The sequence below is a fragment of the Ischnura elegans genome, chromosome 7, assembly GCF_921293095.1.
Source record: "Ischnura elegans chromosome 7, ioIscEleg1.1, whole genome shotgun sequence".
NCBI classification, from domain to species: domain Eukaryota; kingdom Metazoa; phylum Arthropoda; class Insecta; order Odonata; family Coenagrionidae; genus Ischnura; species Ischnura elegans.
This window is the reverse complement of record NC_060252.1, coordinates 17075203-17090010: the sequence shown is the minus strand read 5'-3', so window position 1 is coordinate 17090010 and position 14808 is coordinate 17075203. Positions and strand designations below refer to the sequence as shown.

The 14808-nt window shown below is 41.1% G+C and overlaps 1 protein-coding gene across 1 annotated transcript in view; it reads right to left on the bottom strand.

Annotated features, from left to right (window-relative positions):
- Positions 1 to 14808, bottom strand: part of LOC124162313 (LIM domain only protein 3-like) — a 258012-nt gene that overhangs the window by 72166 nt on the left and 171038 nt on the right. The gene's annotated exons all lie outside the window — the stretch shown is intronic.

The following is a 14808-nucleotide window of genomic DNA, read 5'->3' as shown; positions in this document are numbered from 1 at the left end:
AAAACTAATAATAATTATAATCCCGTCTATATTCATCAACTGAATTTAGAACTACACATTCCTTTACTACAATTAATATGATGGACACTCAAATACACCCCATGCCCTTGGATGGGAGAAAATGGCGGGATTCCAACCCGCGACCCTTGAAGCATTAAGGAAGGACATTATTAACGGCGGTCACCGAGGCCGGCAAATATGGAATATGGAAAAAGGAAACCAATTAATAAAATTAGATACACCTAGAATGAAATTCGTCGCGTAAAAACTTATTTGGATTGGCTGGGAATCGAACCCTTAACCTCTGATTGCCAGTTAGGTGCACTACCAGTTACAATTTGCCAATTCCATTTTTTCATGCAGCAATAAAAATAATATTGAGCTGTAGATTAATTGTGAAAATCATGGTATTATACATTTCTTAAATTTTGAACCTATACGTCAAGAGTTTCTACATTTCTTTTTTGTTTCGCCTTTTAAATTTCCCCTTTGGCTTAGGATAGGTGCGCGAACGCCAAAGCCTCTTTGAATAGGCACCGCACTAAAATTCGTCCTTGAATGAGTCATCAATGCATTGTGACGAACTCGTTCATAGAACAATTAGGTTTCGTTTTTGATGGCATTGTAGTAAAACGATTTTTTCTTTAAATAAATCAAAATATACCAGTTCTTTTGGTAAAAAAAGAACACGGGGGTAGAAAAATGCCAATGAAATGAAGAGAAATGCTGATGTAAAAATTACTAAATACATGCAACATTATTATTTTTAAATGTTACGTTTAGGTGACCGTACCCTGTGTAGAATATTTTTCATCAAAAATCTCTGCGCGGAGAACGAAAAATTCAGCCAAGTAGAACTAAAAGAAAGGCGAATATTACAACTTCGAATTTCTCAAAATTTCACAGAATCTATTTGCAATTGTAGTCTTGGCATCTCGTGCCACTAAGTAGACCTCCTAAATGGACTCATCATTGGTCGATAATTTGTACTCAAAAAAGGGTAAATTGTTTGAACGCTTTGTAGTCTATCTGACCGACGTATTTGGGTTCGAATCGTGGCGGTGTTAAAACACAATTTCGCACTGAATTTTAGCCGGGGGACTTTGCACATGTACCCGAGTAAGTCAACATTTTCTGGGAATTGAACGGCTAGAATCGCGCTGGCTGAGGTTTAACCCGATAGCAATGCTATTAGTGGGAACAAGGCATTACGAGTTGTCGATAGAGGTATAGGAGAGAGAAAAGAGAGGGTGCGGGTGATGGACGCACGTGTATGTATGTCTGTGGGATGAGAGGAAAGGTCTCCCCGGCCGACACCGTACTAATTAGTTGAGAACGTGATCTTTTAAACAGCTCCCCCCCTCAGCCCTCCTCCTCCATCTCGAACAAGCGCTTTCCAAGAAAAATGGTCTCCAGGGCATTCGCCACCTTCAAGGCTAGAGGAAGACGGAAGCAGTCATCTGGTCGCTAAAAACCACCCACCCTTCCCTCAAAAACCTCCTTCTGCCGCCCTTATATATCTCAAAGCCTCCTTTTTGAGCGAGTATATATATGTACATGTATGTATATGGAAGGTTAGGGGTAAAGGAGAGGGGGGAGGTAGGGGGCAGCGGAAAGCCCTGCTCATTAGCAACCCTTCTTACTGGCGACCCTCAAGGGTAACTAACTTCCCTAACGACGCCAGATGTATCCACCTTCTCCCCCCCCCCCCCCAACCTCGCCGCAGCCTGTCGGTGGGGGCAGCACCGGCGCGCTAGCTCGTGAATACACTCTCCCGCCCTTAACCAGAAACCGCCCCGTTAGCATCCTAAAGCCTCCTTCCCGTGCGCTGACCTTCCCATTCCACCAGCACCACTGCTAAGCCCAAAAATCCCCCTCACCCATCCCTCTCAATTCGAGTCTCTAATTCCTAAGGTCGCTCTTAACTCTCTCTTTGCAGATGTGGTGAGGGCAGCCGTGTCGCTGGGCCAAGAAATTTTACCCCGAGAGGCCTGAGGGGAAGGTGGATTTCTCCCCCTCGCCACTCCCACTCGCGTTTGCCGAATTAAAAATTGAGCAGTAGTCAAAGGTAACCGCTCGCATACCTGTATAATGCATTTCCGTTAGTGACGTGAGGAAATGGGTGTTAAGATGGAAACACCGATGGCATGGAAGTTTATCTCTAACGAAGGTCATCCCTCGCTACAATTTTACGTCTGCCACGATATATTATAGGTAAAACTGAAATTTCAAAATGGTTTTCCCAATGATTAAGTCGATGATGTAAAAATTCATTACAAATCCGGATTACGTTACAGCATAGAATTCAATGTGTTAGAGGCATATATACTTCCATACATTTTTACAACTGATGACCTAAAATAATTGCAGAACACAGAAGTGACCACTCATATACCTACATGCCGAATTCATCTTCATTACAGTCGCGTGATATGGAAGTTACGATGAATACACGGATTGCACGAAGATTTCTCTCAGAGCTTCTCTTGATATCTTTCTTATTTTCCATGATTTTTTAAAGTAAAAATCAGAGAAATAATTCGCAGTAGTTATGAGGTCAAATTGAAAATTCAAAATAGTTTTCTCGATAATTAATTCAACATAATTCACTTATGAAAGAAATTTATGCAGCACTACACTACAATCTATCACTAAATATGCCAGTGAATTATTCACAAAACTTTCATGCATTTTCTAAAGCTGACGAACAGAAATTTGGCAACCGCATAAATCAGCTGCTCATATACCTGCATTACAATTTTTCATTGGTGCCGCGAGGGATAGGGTGTATCAAGATGGATACCTCCATGACAGGGTGGGTTTTCTCATTTGGAACTGTCTTCTTTACACAGGTCTATTTGCATAGGTTTTTGGGGGAAGTGCTAGTTGAAAAACTCGTCCCTTATTCCATGTATTATTTAAAACAAATGTACCGGTTAAGGCTCGTTGCAATGGATTAATTTATGAAGTATTCCAGACTGTCTACCGAGTCAAATTTGGACGTCTCTCTTCAATTCATCATAAGGTATTCTTCCTTCCATTTTTATCTATAAGTCCTACTTTTTTACTTAGTATTCAATTAGTCAATTTTTAAAATACACAGGTTTCACATTTTTACAGCTTATTGAATCATATATTGTAAGTACAAAATGCTGTATAATTGTATTGCTGTGTGATTGCTGTATCATTTAAGTATCAACTCAGCCATTAGCACGAAAAAACGTGATGAAAAGCTCAATCAATTTTATATCGAGATCTCAAAGTGGTAAATAGTGCTAAATTCCACGTAACATAACTGAGGATCCGCTTAGATGAGAATAAAATTGAGGAACACATTAGTTTGATCACTAAAATGGAGAATACTGCCTCTTAGAATGACTATAAAAACAATTCTTAAAAAAAAACACATAGTTTAAAATGCACGCTTGCAATGTCCACGCGCTTTCGCGGGCGCCCAATTTACTCTGCCCTCTGGCGAGCAAACTGATTTGATAACTGATTACAAAAGAAGAAATTAGCTTCATGAATGCTCGTATGGTCACACTGCGAAGCCATTAACGGCCCCCAATCCTAGTGGTATGAGGAGCAATAAAAAATAACCTTAATGAGCTTTAGGCAACAAAAACATTTACAGAAAACATTCGCTCTTGATTCCTAACGAAACCGTTATCTACAGACGCAACAAACTTGCCAACATCCTCACACAAGCAAAACCAAACTGATTTCTCCTCAACTGGATTTTACGCCAGCATGCTGGGAAAGTGAAAAAGAATAAGATAGAGAAAGAGAAGTTGATTGGCCATTTGCCTCCTTTTATATCAACCAATCAGCGCTCAATTTTTCACCCGCCTCCTGTTTTTAGGAAGAATGGAAAAAAGAGGAGAACCCTGATTGGCAATAAAACAATCCCTCATCATCCACGTTTACAAGGATCGGGGACCCACAAACAAGCGACATGCCACATACAGAATCCAAGGGTCAATGAACCTGGGTGATTTGAAAAGAGGGACAAATGAACAAGGAGAAAAAAACACGAGGGAAGTAAAAGTGGTGTCAGGAGAGGGGAGAGTTTCACACCATCCATGTTCGCTCTCATGTATTCCTACCTCAAAATCTCAGACTCCATCAATTTCTATTTATTTAATTATTTAATGTTTGTTGTTATAAGTGCACTTTAAATTGGCAGTCTTGCTGTTTAAACCACATGCTGAAATAAATAAATAAAATAAATTTCCATTGGGAAGGGCATCGGGTTGGTGTGGTGACTAGAATACTGGCTTCCCACCCCGTGGGATCGGGTCCAAATCCCGGCGGTGAAATAAATTTTTCAGGGAATGCTCGTATGATGTGTGGAGGAAATTTCAAGCGCAACACTCCGTGCAGTTGCACGGCTTGTTGCAAGCGCAACAAGCCGTGGTTCCCATGGCGCCATTTTGTAATGCCGACACCGGGTTTCTCTCCACCCTTCCTCACCTACCTTTCCCTCATGGCGCAAATGACCTCAGCTGTCGGTAGCCTCCTCAAAATACCATCCATTGAGAAATTACGCCAGCACTCAATGTTGGATTGTTGACACAGTGATTCAACTCAGGCTTTTGTTTGGGTAAGTGAGGGTAGAGCTCGCTTCAAACTTAGCGTCAGACGTTTGAAATTCACACATTCAGTCTAAGGGGGGCGAAGTTTTTTTTCCTGGACCACCTTGGTATTACGGATTTTTTTATTTGGGTGTGTCCAAAGACTTCACCCAGGATTTTAAACTCGATTCCCTCCGATCAGAAGCCAAGCGCACAATTTGGACCTTAGATAAGAGGAGTGGACCATGTGTATAGTCCTCTATAGTGTATGTATATAGAATTATTAAGTGCAGTAAAATCAAACACAGAAGGACAAAAAGCCAATTTTTTGTCACTTTGGCAGCCAGCGCAGAGCAACTAACATTTGAGAACGCACAAATGATAATAAGTATAAGAGATATTCGCCAACATACAATGAAGTTCTATTTTTGATGGTGTTTCATTTGAGATATTGAGAGTATTTAAAAAATTTTACGAAAATATTTCGGAATACCTACTTCCAAAATGAAACTAGCTCAACTTACGACCGAAGTATAAAATTATTCACGCGAGAATGAACGAGTTCGATAGAAATTCTTTCAGTGCCTCCTATGATCCTAAACGGTAAGGAAGCAAATTTGCCAAAGCCAAAAAATGTTGTACCTAATAAATACTTACAATTTTCCACGATTATCATGGATATAAATTGCAAGTGTCTATTTTACTAGGGATAAATTCCTCTCCATCATGCTTGAATATTCGGATTTTATTTGTCATAAAATTATATTTGTTTTTTGGCACATAGTTCACTAACAAACCTATTCACCTTACGCATGCACCGCCGATTAAATTGGCGGCTTATTCTGTCTCAGACTGACATCTGCGTATACCGAAGGAAAAGAGCTCTTTATAATTACTTACATACATACGTGCGCTTATTTCCAGAGGACGGGAACGAGTGGAACAGGGGTAAATAACGGTCGCACCTTAGGGGTTGCCTTTGAAATCTTATGCGTCCGTCGATTGCAACGACACCATATCCAATATAAGGCGAGGGAAGGCCAGGCGAGCGGAAAGGGTTGCTGGGGAAACGGATGCTGAGTGTTTACGGCTTAATTATTTCCATGACTCCACCTATCGAATCCTCTATCGATAATCAATTTTTAGCAGACAACGATACGACGAAAATTGCTAATCGTCGATCCTCAACGAATGAAAAAGGGCTTTTATCGTTAATACTATATTTGCTAGGAATTTCCTTTGGTTAAAAGTGGTATGGAATAACATCAACCTTGCGCTATTGGACAAAATGTTTTCGGTCATGATTTTGGTAAAACTTTCACGATTACATTTACTTATAATTTATTAAAACTGGTCAGAAGGCAAACTAAAAGCACAGAATGTATGTGACCCCCTTCTAGTGTGACAATTTAAGACCAAACGACAAGCTCAAAGGCCACCATTCGATGAAACATTCGGTTTGCGGCAAAAATTATTGAATATTTATACAATGAAATCAAAATGTCTTGGGTTTTATCCGATAGTTAGTAATGTATAATATTTCACTCTAAAAATCAGGAGAAACATCTGAAACTTGGATATTTTTACAATTAATATCTTTATCCGTTTAAACAATAATACTTTACGGCAGAAACGTAAACGGCTTCCACAGATTCACGCTTAGAACCGTTTAATTTGTCAGAAGGCAATAACAGCCCATCGAACGAGTCTTTGAGAGAGTGGCCGGAACGCAATCAAATGGTCCATTGAGAGAGGGCGGGCAAACAGTCGAATGGGGTCGGGTAGGGGTAGACTCCTGGCAAGGAGAGAGTGAGTGTGCCCCAGCAAGGTAAGGCCCTCAGCCCCCCCTTAAAGACAGCCACTACCTCCAGGGGTGGCTGCAACCTCCCCTCGCCTCCTGCCTCTCGCTTGACCGCCACCCATTCTCATCCATCAAAGGCGCAGCGGCGCGCGCACCCCCTACCGGAATCCCAGGGCACCACACTACAGTCGAGGGGGAAGTGGCTTTTATTAAACCTCTCTTTCTTCTTCCAGTCCATCTCTGCCATCCGCAGCCTCTCCTCCCCCACCCCCGAAGAACGCTTGATTCATAAAAACTCACGTGAGCGCCTCATCCCCCTCTAGTCGTCCGCGAAATTAAAGATTCTCCCCTTCTCGCCACTCCCAGGATGCCCTGCGGGTCTCCCGAGGCGCGTCTCCCGCTTTCGCCATGACACACACTTCGATGCATTGTTGCCGCTACACGAAACGAGCGAAATGTCCTGCGTGAATGTGACGGGCGCAACAATAGTAAAAATTGCTACTTTCAATGAAAAAATTACTCAAATTATTATTAAGAGAATTAAAATAAATGACAAATTATAAAAAACAGAAAAAAGATAATATCGATGGCTAAGTTCTAACAACACGTATCTCAAAAGTAGCAGATTTTGAGGAGATCAAAAAAAAACGATTAATATTTGTTACATGCACACTGAAAATAAAAATCTTAAGTTCATAAAATTGAAAGTGAAGGATTCATTTGCAAACAAAGAGTTGTTTTTGTTTGTATTTTACTTTGTTAATGTTATACGCTTTGTTTAAGGTACCTGTCCCAAAACGGCCGATTTTGAGATACGTGTTGATAGATCTTAACCATCGATATTCTGTTGTGATTTTCAATGCTTGCAAATGTTATCAATTTAGTGTTTAAGTTTCTAATAGCACGAACATCACACTACACACACAACTCAAACATATGAGCACAATATTTCTTGTTATTGTAAACTGGCTGTTAGAGGTGAACTTGGTTTACCGGGACGGCTGAAGCTGACAGCCATAATTGCATATACTTGCGCTTCAAGTGATGTGTCGATATTAAGTGAAGCAATACCTAATGTCACTTAGCGACGGATTTTTCGTAAAAAATTTCACATTCGCCATATAAAATAAAAAACGTGATTTCTTACGATGAAGCTGTTGTATGGCTTTTAACTCTCTGTAATGTTATAGTCTCTCATCTTATTGGCAGTACAATCGTCAAAAAAGCTCATTTAAATCTATCAAGCTAAATATATTATGTGACACGTTTCACGAGAAATTTTCCCGTCGTAAAATAGAATGATACCAGGAATATTACTCATAATTATTCCAAAGTTTCCATCCAAGGTTTCAGCCATGCTTGCATATACTGCGCGTCTTACTCCTAATCCTAAATAGTTCTCCATTCTCTCCAGACGAAATCTCTCCGCCACCCTACACTGTGCTGTCAGTGCTCTCGACCTTATTCGTCTCACTCCCCGACTTTTGAACAACCCCCACCACTGAGGCCACCCTTAAACCTTCTCTCCCCACCCCACTCCCTTTTCTTATCCTCCCCCTCCTGACCTCTAATCCGTCCCTTCCTCCAATTCCTCCTCCTTCCAGGGGTACTCTCCCCCCTCCCGTGTTTCCCATCTCTGTTTCATTTCCCGCCGCCACTTCCCCGAACCACCACCCCCTGCCCCTTACACCCCCACTCCCTCCCTTCCTCCCTGACGACACAGGTTGCCACCTCCGTAATCAACGCTTCAATTATCTTCCGACCACGTCCGGGGCAAGCAGCGAAAATCAATCAAAAAACGTAATTGAAAACCACATACAGACCCACGCACACCATCTCATCCCCCTTCACCTCAACCCCCCCACCTTCGTCCTCCTCCCAAGGGTTCCCACACCCCCCTCCCCCGCTGACGCGTCTCAACCCCTCCCCTACTTCCCCTCTCCTCCTCACCCCCCCTTTTCCTCGTACACCGTGCGCACATGTGGTGTCTTCGTGGGCCGAGTGAAGAACGGCCAACTTCTCTCTCGCTTTGCACCCCCGATCCATCCTTGTATCCTTCTTCCTCTATATAATCTGCCACTCTTCCTTGCGATGCTCGATTTTTTCTACATTATCTTCCAATCTCATCCCGCGAGAATCAAATTCAGGACGACATCATCGCAGTTTACGCAGGGTAACCACTGGACTTCCACAGACACCGCTCCATTTTAGGCACTCAAAATACACCTAAAAATATATTTTTGCTATAAATTTATCAATCTCAACGATATAAATTTAAAAAAAGTTTATTTCTTAGGCGCTAATACTGAGGCTAAATTACATGATATACTTACCGGAAGTATTCTGAGAGGAAACAATGTAGATGAACTAATTATTGTGTTCTAATTGGTTGGGCTAGCAACATATGTACACAATCGTGTTTAATACTCGAGTACCCTCGCACTTTTTCCTTTGCATTTCGAACCCTTATCGCTCTCTCTATAATGTGCCACTCTTCCAGCGATGCATAATATTTTCTACATTATGTTCCGATTTCATTTCGCGAGAAAAAATTTCTAGACGACATCATCGAAGTAAATGCTTCCCCAAAAGTCGAGATACGGTGATGACTGGGCTCTACTTATATTTTTAACATTGAAGGAGGCACAAATGAAACAATTTTATGAAATCCATTGGTACTACACACTACAAGACTCACTCACTCAACACATCTAACTCAACTTTTGGTTTGGGAAAAATAAGGCTCACTCCGAACTACGTAACGGGCATGAGAATTTCGCACCTTCTAGGTAGGGGAGCAAGCTCCATTGCCACCTCGCACGCTTTGAGGATATCCGAGGGTTTCAATCGGGAAATGAGCCTGGAAACCTTCCAGAGTAAATGACTTGAATGAACCAATTGCTGAGATAGTGAACTCAGTACACAACCACTGACGTAAATCTATTAACCTTCTTTATCACCCACGTATACCAATATAAACTGCCAGTCTTTCTACAATGATAAATACTTCTTACATCATCTTGTTATTTCTTCAGCGATAATCAAATTCCTTACAATTACTTACATAGGTAAGTAATAGTAGTAGGTCCCGGTTAAATATCCCGGTAAAAGTGATATTAATATTTTTTTCATTTATCTTTGCCTTATCTCAGAATAAAGCATAACTCGGAATCCACCAAAAATCCATTGCTGCAATGGGCTTATGAATCTTAACGAAAGAATTTGAAACACTTGTTTTGCTTTAGCTTTAATATTGAGGTTCAAATTCAAGATACATAAGGAGTATACTAGGAAAAAACGACTTAGTTTTGATGACTTGATTAGATCAACGGAGCACGGAGTGATGGCTAACTCCAATGTTATATCGATACGTTCTCACTCCGACATAACGGAGGGTCTTCTGTTTTCCCGTTCTTTGCCACCCTGCCCTCGTAAGCTATAACTCATCTCACAACCCATTTCGACGCACGCCACCAGAAATAATGGGCAATTCACGTCACATTAGATTTCCCTCATCTCCAACTATTTCGTCATTTTTGGGCACCCCATTGAAGTGCAACTTTATTGAGAATTAGATAATAGGTAACTTTTTTTAAGTTTTCGTAACAAATTTAGTCCATTAGCAACCGAATTCAAAGGGCCTTGATTAATGATTATCTGTTATGAAATGCTTTCAATCCAATGCATTAAATTGAAGAATTTCACCTCTTTCGGCCTTCATAGCATGTTTATAAAACGACGAACAATCATGAATATTACGAACGCTCAAAGATCTCTCGCATTCGTCATCAATTCCTCGATATAAAAACACGTATCCGAAAGCTTAGAAAAAATATTTACTCAAGAAAAACTACGCGAATCTCCTTGCCCACAGGTCTATCAACCCAAGAAGAAACTGAAAGCATTAACTTCTACTAAGGCAAAATCGCAATTCATACCACACATAATTGGAAAAAAATCTGAGGTACATTTATTTCTGATTCGTGATAGTCTCTTCATCTAAATTGAAATAAGATAAATCAATTTTAGATGGTTACCGAAAAATTGGTTTTCGCCGCCGCCGCCATAACTAAAAATCTTTTGGGCAATATACTTAGGAGTTTTCCGAGAAAAAATAGGCAAAATAACGCCCAATAACTCACCTCGATTACAGCTCGTATCGTTATCTTCCATTCTTTTCCTTCTCAATCCGGAATTGGGAAGATTCTCACCCTTTTTAAGTTTTGGTCGACCGCTCCCTCCATTTCGGTCCTTCGCAGCGTTTCCATTTATAGCTTCTGCCGCTCTCCATTCAGAGAGATAATTCCAGAGAAAGGGACACTGTGGAAACTGCTGCTGTTTTCACAAAGACCAATTGATCTCGAAGGATATTTTGATAGAAAAGATTGCGAGAAAAAGGTTTCCTCTTTCGGTTACTTTCCAGTCGACATATTCGATAGATTCATGGCTGTAACAAGCAAATAGCACTGTCATTTATTTTGCCGAGTTCCAGGAAAGAAACACTACCGTATAAATTTTACTTGACAAGCAAATATCTAGGAAGGAAAAATAAATAAGTTCAGAGAGTAAGCCAAGCCGAGTGAATGAGAGCAAATTAGAGCCGAAGCCTTTTTCAATTTCGTGTTTTAGATTCTTTTTAGGACGATCTGATTCGTCAGAACAGGAAGAAATATGTATTAAAAATACGAGGAAGGCCGAGCACGACAGAGAAATCGTGGCCAAGTCTGGCATTAACCCACCAACAGTGACGGCTAGGCTTAAAATGATAGGATTTAATAGTTCTCTCATCCCATTACCTCAGATTAGGATGGTTTTCTTTCTCAGAATCTTCTTCTGGTGTAAGAATATCGGCTCACTGCACAACATGCGAAGTAATCACATTTGAGTAACAGAATATATCGAACGGTCATATGCCAACGACAGTTTCTTAAAACAGTCCGTGTTGGCAGAAGAGAAAGCAAAAGACGTGCCACTATTGTAATACAAATACTTTCATTTCCTCTGGATCGCAAGGAAATAAACATAAATTTTGGATTTTTCTCGCTAAACGGATTATTCGTCATTGGTGATAAATTATTGAATATCAAGATGTAGCTACATTACTTCCTGTCGCAGTTTAATAAATGCTACCTCTTGCATCACCGATATTACGATTCCTCTGTAAAGGTAAATCATCCTGACATGAGGTAATGGGATGAGAAAAATCGAGTGGAATATTATATCCGTTGTATTTGAAGCTAAGACGGTATTGGTAGGCTGATGCCAGACTTGGATCTGGCTTATCATTATAGATTCCAACTGAGTTTAAAGTTGAACTGCCTCAACTTCACTATTAGATCGATTAAAGATCGAATGCTTCTCTTCGATCTCCCTTCGACAGTAACAGTCCCATACGCATGAGTCGACCGTAATTGTTGTCAATGGCCGTCTCCTGAAGCAGTCTAACAGCGGAGTGCAAACCCTGCCACCTATCGCCACCCTCACGCTATTCTTCGCCTCCAATTCCACCCCACGGCACGCCCTCCCGTGTTCCAATAAACCTTCCCCACCTTGGCCGGCATCTTCTGGGCTCAATAACGCGCCTACACAATGATGAAGGAGCCTCGCCGGAGCTGCCAACAAATTTCCGGTATCCAATCATCCAGTGCGCTCCACCGCACTCCCTTCCCCGCGCAGCCAGGGCCGGCGGGCGTCCACCCACCCCTTAGGGCCAGCCGCTCCTGCCCACACCCCTAGGGCCACCGCCCCCCCCCCACCTCCGGAAAACCACTCATCTCTAAAAGGAGAATAATCACTCGGACCCCTCCGCTATTGGTCTCTCCAAATCATCCAAGTCCGTCTTCACCTCCGCTTCCTCTCACTGCTACGCCCGCCTCGACCCCCCCCCCCCTTTCTCACACCGCTGGAGCCAAGTTATGTGGCATTTAATATAAGTGGAAGGCACCACGGAGACCCGGTTAATATCAATAGCCCCTATCCTTTTATGACGCGCTCCCCAAGTCTCAAGGCAAAGCCATATTACAAGGCATGGAATTAACCCTCTTCATGATGAGGAAACTTATAAACTACATGACCATACTCAACGCCAACAGTGACAGCCCTCGCCCAGTGCTTTCAGTGGTACAAACAGCTCCCAGTAACTATTTCTTGCACTGTGTCCGTCATTCTTATCCTTCGCAACCCGGCGTCCATCATCCGTTTACTTATTACTAAACAAACACAAGCTGAGGACCTCCTTTATCCTAGGATTTGATGTTAACTCATCAAAGGAATCATTTTTCTTCCAGAGAGCTGGAAGAGAGCTTTTTGCACACAGTAAGGTATAAAAAAAGCTTTCCACGACTATTACCTACATCGCCCTAGTTAACTTTTCTCGAGAATCAAAGCAATTAAATTAAACTTTCTTATCGTACAATGAAAATAAATACTTGACAAGTGTGTGTAACAAAAGAAAGAAAGTAAAAGTACCAAAAGATTCATTTGTAAAATAAATTGTGAAACGTTCTATCCCCTAGAGGATCATTTGGCCCCAGGAGCATTGCTCAGTGAATTTTATGCCAAAATGTGCTTGACGATGACCGCGGATGCAATAAATAACCAAAATTAAAAGGCCTATGGAATAATTTCTTTTTTTTAAGGTCATCATAACGGCTACATTGCAATACAATCAACCTAAAAAAATTGTATGTGTGATGAATACGACATAAAATTCGAACTAACACATAGTTTATAATTCGGAAGGTACACATGATGACACAGTACCATACAGTCGTTTTGAGGCTTCATTGTATCGATGTAGACGCATCGTCGATTCGATTCGTTCCCCGCAGCACCTTTATCCTCAAGGGATTGAAAATCGTCTTTCCTTTTGCCCTGCCTGACCCCTACCCCTCCCGGAGGCCCTGAGACACTCCCCTCTCCCACACCTTCCGGCCCTTTTAAGGAAATTGAAAATCGCGAGTGGAGGCCAAACCTGGCGCATAAGGTGCGAAGCGTTCCTCACAGTTTTCCATCTTCCCATCAACCACCTCCAAGCGGAAATTCCATCACGATACACCCGAGCAAGAAACACAAAGAGGAAGACCAGGATTAGTCCGAGCGTAAAAACATATAGCAATGTAAAGCTGACATTAATTTACATTCATTTCTTTAATTGATTGGATAAATTGCAAGAAACAATTTTGAGAGTATATGTTCTTTTCGTTAAAAAAATAAAGACACTGCTTTTATAGTATGGCAGTATATGAAACGATTATCAGACGTTAAAATTGCATCGAATAAATTAATCATTGAATACATAACTTTGAATGAAATAACATTTTCATAGCCAAGTGCATTGCGTACCAATCTATTCATGGGTATTATATATTTATAATTATTTGCTGATCATACGAGCTTTAAAAGGCCTGTTCATATCGACAGTCAAATGAAGTGATTTGAATTTAACAGCAAGCTTTCATTCATACGCAATTGAATTGAAAATTCACGATTTTGAGATATTTTGGACAATACAGTCCTCAAATGATATATGCTGGATCCAAATTTCTCCCCGTAATAAATCCTGAATATGACATGAGTCATCAAACAACCTCTTTCACGCTCATGCTTCAACTTGTTAGGGTTGAAAAAAAGTCTTCAAATCAAAATTCTCGTCCAAGGGAGAAATAAAAATGAAAAAAAGGAAAAGCAAAGAACGAGACTGAATACGGTGTGAATGAGCGAAAGCTTCCAACGGATTTACATGTTTATGCTCTCGCCATTGGGATATATGTCCCCAAGAATAAATGTCCCGGCGCGAGCAAAATAAAAGAGCCGTGCCAAAAGCCAACCGAAAAAGGACCATTGCGGATTCGAGTCGGATTGCTTTTTTTCTCGCGAGCTTGCGTATTTTTTTCTCGCATTTCCATTGATCACGTCGAAAACACAAACACGTTCATGCATACATTGGTGGAAAAGGGAAGGAGGGAATATTTTGAAATTCTGCCAATCCGCGCAAGATTTGAGGTCGGAAGCTGTGGGGGGTTTGGAAGGGGAAATTGAGCGGCGCTTGTCGACCCAAACGGCGGAAATTTAATCAATTTAATAAATCATCTACCCCTTCTCTTTTCTCTCCACCATTTTTCTTTCCCCTCCACATACCTTTCATAAGCGCCTGTGAAGGTTTCGTATCGTTCTGTGAAGGTGAATCAATCTTTCACCGCCTAACTTCAAGTGATTTCGATTGAGGTATCTCTACACCAAAAATTGCTTTTCAAAAACAAAAACTACATTAAAAAAAACTCAATGAAAAGAGTGTAGAGAATTTAGAGTGTACGCCTGAACCTTCATCAGCACATAAAACATCAACGCTAAAAGTGAGGAAAACATTAAACACTTACGGAAAAGTATTCCATATAACGCTTGCGATGAAATGTATGTATTATGGTTTTCTAA